General features: G+C 54.0%; 1 non-coding gene across 1 annotated transcript; it reads right to left on the reverse strand.

Annotated features, from left to right (window-relative positions):
* Window positions 1-4,642: 4,642 nt before the first annotated feature.
* LOC119058686 (small Cajal body-specific RNA 6) lies at window positions 4,643-4,882 on the reverse strand. Its single transcript, XR_005084293.1, has one exon. It is a non-coding gene; the product is annotated as a small Cajal body-specific RNA 6 (non-coding RNA).
* Between the last annotated feature and the right edge of the window lie 613 nt (window positions 4,883-5,495).

A 5,495-nucleotide genomic window follows, 5' to 3' on the forward strand; every position in this document is an offset into this window, starting at 1 on the left:
GTCACTTCCCCTAGCAACCCAGAAGGGCGGGGCCACGCTGCTTGAGGGGCGGGGTCGCGCTGCCCGCAAGGCGGGGCGGGGAGGGGCGGCGCGGGGCGGGGCGAGCGCGTAGAAGTGTCCTCGCGCGACCCCCGGACCCCCGGGCCCGTCCCTTCTCCTTCTTGCCTCCGCCGGGCTCCTTTCCGTGTGCGGACTCTACGTTTGCCCACGCAGGCCTGTGGGAAACCAGCGGATCCTGACAAAAGATCCGAGACAGGCCTGCGGGCATCGTGCTTTGCTAGAGGGTAAAAGGGGGCCGAGCCTGCCCCTCCAGGCTCCCTGGACCCCAGCCCTCGTACGCGGCAGGAAGCGGGTTTTCCGACCTGGCTAGCGCCTGGAGAGAGTGACACAGGCTGGGACACAGGTGTGCACCCTGGCCTGGTGCTGAAGAACCCCGACGTCCTGCACACTCGAACCTGGGGCGAAGGAAGGACACTCCCTCCGGTCTGGTGTCAGACCTGAAGGGTGAAGGGGAAGCCACCGGGGTTTCAAGGAACGAGGCCAGGACAGCCAGCCTCCCATCTGTCTGGAGACTGAACCCACGTGTTCAGAGCAGCGTTTTATAATTTACTATATGTAATCCTATTACGACAGCCAAAAGTACAAACAACCCAAATCTCCCAAATGGGCGAATAGATAATCAAAGTACCGCCAGTCCATACAGTGGGATCATTATTCCCCAGCCATGAAAGGAATGAAGCACCAAAGTTACAAGGTGAATGACTCTCGAAAACATTACAGAAGCCAGACACAAAGGTCCACGCTTTACAGGCACAGAATCTGTGTGAAACAGAAATCGGATTGGGAGCTGGGGAGGAGGCTGGAGCTGATGGGCCCTGGGCCCTTCTTCTGGGATGACCAACACTTTCCAGAACGTGGCAGAGGTGATGATTGTAGAGCCTCAGGGATGCACAAGAGCCACCGAATTGCACACTTTAAAACAGTCCTGGCCGGTGTGGGTCAGTTGGTCCCATCCCTGCTCGGGCACATACCCAGTTGTGGGTTGATGCCCAGTTCTGGCCCAAGTGCGTGTGATCCTGGTCTGGGCAACCAAGCGACGCTTCTCCCTGGCATGGGTGTTTCTTTCTCCCTTCCTCTCTCTCTAAAAGAAAAAAAAAAAAAGTCCTTGGATGAGAATTCAAAACAATTTTTAATGGTTAAGATGGTGAATTTTATGTTATGGGAATTTTAATTCATTTTTGAAAACCTCAGGCCCTGGCCTGGTAACTCACTGGGTTAGGGCATCATGCTGAGGCACCAAGGTTGCTGGTTTGATTCCCAGTCAGGGCACATGCCTGGGTTGAGGGCCAGGTCTCCAGTAGGGATGTGTGGGAGGCAACAGATCCATGTTTCTCTCCCTCTCTTTCTCCCTTTTTTTCCCTCTCTCTAAACATAAACAAATACAATCTTAAAAAAAAACAAAACAACTGAACTGTATGTTAAAAAAAACACAGATCAACCTCGGGGACTGAACCCAGATTCCATGCTGGGGTTCAGTGGGTCCCCACCACGCCAGGAATGCCTGCAGTTCCCCGAGTGCATTCATTTTCTGCCCAGGGCCTCTGCGCATGTTGCCCTGTCCTCGTGCAAGGTGTGTGCCCCGCCTTTGCTCAGCTAAGCTCCCTCTGCCCCCCCCCATCCTCAGTGAAGGACACTGAACTGATGCCCATGATGCACAGGAATAACAGACACATCTGAACAGGAGTGGAGGGGGGCACCTTTAAAGGCAGTGGCTGGGGGGCGGGGCTCAGGGGTCAGGTCCCCAAGTTTCCATCCTTGCTCTGCTGCCTGCTGTGCCACCTGGGGCAGGTAACTCGGTCACCCTGTGCCTCTGTTTTCTCATCTGTGAAACAGGGATGAGCACGAGACCCCGAGGGCTGCGCAGAAGGCTAGGAAGTCACCACACACACACTCACACACCACAGAGCGTCCTGGAAACAAGTTAGTGCTATGTAGACGCTAACCGACCATATCGCTGCTGTGTGCTTGCTCAGCACCCAGTCCTCACACAGCTGGCAGCAGCAATGTTTGCCAGCAGAGCAGCGGATGGTGCCCAGGCTGGACAGTCCTCTCTTGCTCAGATCTGCTGGGGTCGGGACCTGAGGCCACCCCTGGCCCTAGGACCTGAGTCTGTGTGCTGAGGGGTGGGGCCAGCAGTAATGATTATTCCCATTTAATTAACAAAATTCACCAGCCAAGTCTCTGTCCAGGGGTTTAGGACGGACAGGCCAACCATGGGCAAGGACTGTGGTCAGACTCCAGACCATGTGGGCACTGGACTGTGGTCCGTGGCTTCTGTCAGCTTCCACAGGAAGGTGACCTTTCTTTGAGATCTGAAGGAGGAATGACCTTGGCCTGTAGGAGGGGGCTAGCATGTAGGGCCCCTGGTGGGACCCGGAGGGTCTCCCAAGGGTGAAAGGCAGTGTGCATAGGTGCTTGCCTGTGTGTGTGTCTCCCACAGCTAGCGCCCAACTATTGGCCCAGGAAAATCCGGGAAATGCCAGTCACCCAGGCTTACGCTCTGGCTGGAGGAAGGGATCGGTGGGAGTCGGGAAGAGCAGCCTTTCAGGTTCTGGGTGCCCTGTGCCAACCCCATGACTAATGGGGCAGAGGCAGGCGTCCCTCACCCACACCAGGATGGAGACGGAAATGTGAGTTCATGCCTGTCAGCAACAGCCCACCAGCAGCCAGACAGGGGCAGGCCAGGCTCAGGCTGGGCTCCAGCCCTGACAGGCGCCTGCTCCAGAGGCGGCTGCTAGCCACTCGTGGCTGTTTAGCTTAATTGAACAAGTGAGAGTGAAAACCCAGCTCCTTTGCATCACTAGCCGTGTCCCGAGGGTTCGGGCCGCCTGGGTTAGACGGCAAGCAGAGCGTTTCCATTGTCCCAGAAAGCTTGCTCAGGCCGGTAGCAACCAGGGGTCTCAGCTGGGGTGGAGCTGCGGGAGGCATTTGGCAGTGTCCCCCGCCCCACCCGGTCACAACAGGGAGGGGAGTTGCTGGCCATTGTGGGCGGAGGTCGGGGTGCTGCTACAGTGGGCCCCAAATGTCAGTGCGGCTCGGGCAGAGACACCCCTGTCCTGGACCGAGCCCTGTGGTCCTGTTATGGGGTCCTGAGCTCACAAGTACAGCCAGAAGGTAAAGAAGTGCTTGAAAACAAAATCAAACAGCAACAATGGCCCACAACAAGACGGCTGCGTTAAAGGGACACACACAGGGAAGGGGCTCCCTGGAGCTGAAGCTGGAATAGTCTAAACGAAATACATAAATAACAGTGTCGGGCTGAAACCCAGAGTATAAGGGTGGGTATCTATTCATTCATACTAACCTATAAATGATCGAAAAAGTAGAGAAAGGGGAGACGAGACAAATGTCCCATGCAGAAGAATGTCAAGTAATTTACGGAGCTGCTCTGCCCTCCTCTGCCCTGCTCCGCTCTTCACAAAGGCATCGCTCCCTGCTCTGTAAGGTGTGAACGTGCTTAGTAACCTTCTCCCTGAGAAAACATAAGGGAGGGAATGACAAGCGGGAACACCTGGAAACCGCCTCAGCCAGGTGACTAAGGTCACATCGCCGTGACTCGTGTTGAGAGCAGGACCTTGACCTGACCACTGACAAGGGCGCCTTGCCTCCGTGGTCTCCCTGCCCCAGCCCACGAGGCCACACCGATGCTGAGACAACCGGCACTCAGGTCTCAGCGCAGGGAAGTCTGCACAAGCCCCGCCCAGCGCTCAGCACCGCCTGAGCGGCAGCCGTCGCCCCCAGCAGCCCGCGGAGTCCCGCCACCCACTCATCAGGGGAGGTTCTGCCCAGAAGAGCAGCAATAGGTTGTAAAACTGAAGAAGTAAAGTGTGGACATCGGTTAAAAAAAATGTATCAGGACTGGCTCATGCATTGTAACAAGGGCCCCACCCTGTGTGAGATGTCCGGGAGACCCTGGATGCCGGGGGTGGGGACTGGTAGGGACTGTGTACTATCTTCACACTTTACCAACATGTAAAACTGTTCTAAAATAGGTTTACTTGAAAAATAATTTTTTAAACATTTATTTCCTTATTTATTTTGCTGTAGGATCCTGACTGTGGTCACAAGTTAAAGATCTTCCCCATCATTCCTTGTTTGTTAGTAATCTTAAGTATTTAAATCTGCCATCCCTTGAGATGGAAAGAATTCAAGCACACAAAACCCATCTGAAGGGTTGCCTGTGGGGTCAGAGGAACAGGAGCAGGGAATGAATGAGCAAAATATTATATAAATAGATGAAACCAGAGAGGGCCTGGCACCTGTGAATCATGCTCAGGGTCCGTGACCGAGGCATGACCTGACTCTCAGAGAAAGAAGGAAGCCGACTGTAAAGTGGGCAGGCTAGTCCGCAAGCTTCCCCTGGTTTTGGTGAGCTGGCAAGGCCTCTGAGCCTCAGTCTACTCCTCTGTTAAAGGGGGCAGGGAAGGGAGGCACCAGCCACAGCCCCTCCCCACACCCCACACCCCCGCAGGGCCTCCATCCAGGGCAAAGCAAGGCCAGAGCTATGGGTACAGGGGGAGCAGAACTGCCCAGAAACACCAGCATCGAACTGAAACACTGTGATTTTTTCCCCCCAAGCAGAGGTCTCAGGGTGAAAGTCAAATCAGAACCAGATGGCAGCCTCCCACTATCTCATCCCTTCAGAGACTGGCTGTGAGATGCCAACCACCAGTCCTCCCTGGACTCGGCCAAGAAGCACAGACTTGGGGCACCGCTGCTTGTCAGCGCCCCTGTGCCCATCAGAGCACTGCCTGGGCCAGACGGGAGCGAGGCGGCTGGGAAACGCAGTGATTTAAGAAACACAAATACAAGCTCCAGGACAAATAACACCCCCGTTTTTTTTTTTAAAAAAAAAAGCTTTTTAGACTTTATTTATTCACTTTTAGAGAGAGGGGAAGGGAGGAAGAAAGAGGAGAGAAACAGCAATGTGTGAGAGATACACCAAGCAGCTGCCTCTCACACCCCCCAACCGGGGACCTGGCCTGCAACCCAGGGATGTGCCTCCCCGGGAATTAAACTGGTGACCTTTCAGTTTGCAGGCCAGAGCTCCATCCACCCCTGCCAGAGTGCCCCCTTTTTTATTACAAAATCTCTTCTTACAAAATCATAAGCATGTAACTCTGCAATATAACAATATCAAACTCAAGCTCACCATATGACATTCAGGTGAAATGTTCAAATTAAAACTATGAATTATTACATCCATATTATCATCCTACCAACCACATTCTAGCAGGCGTTACATCTGCCAGACCCTGTAGAACTGTTTTTAAATATAGAGATCTACAAAGCATGGAAAAAGGGACAATGTGGAAAAAACATTTCCTATGAGGTCTTTGGGGAACTGAGAGGCCTAAAATCCCCTCATTTCCTGACCTTGTCCTGGCATTGTACTCCGAGCCCTTGCACCTTCCCAAGAGGGCTGTGCCGAGGGA

This window comes from Artibeus jamaicensis, unplaced genomic scaffold (genome assembly GCF_021234435.1).
Source record: "Artibeus jamaicensis isolate MK-2021 breed Jamaican fruit bat unplaced genomic scaffold, CSHL_Jam_final contig_2259, whole genome shotgun sequence".
NCBI classification, from domain to species: Eukaryota; Metazoa; Chordata; class Mammalia; order Chiroptera; family Phyllostomidae; genus Artibeus; species Artibeus jamaicensis.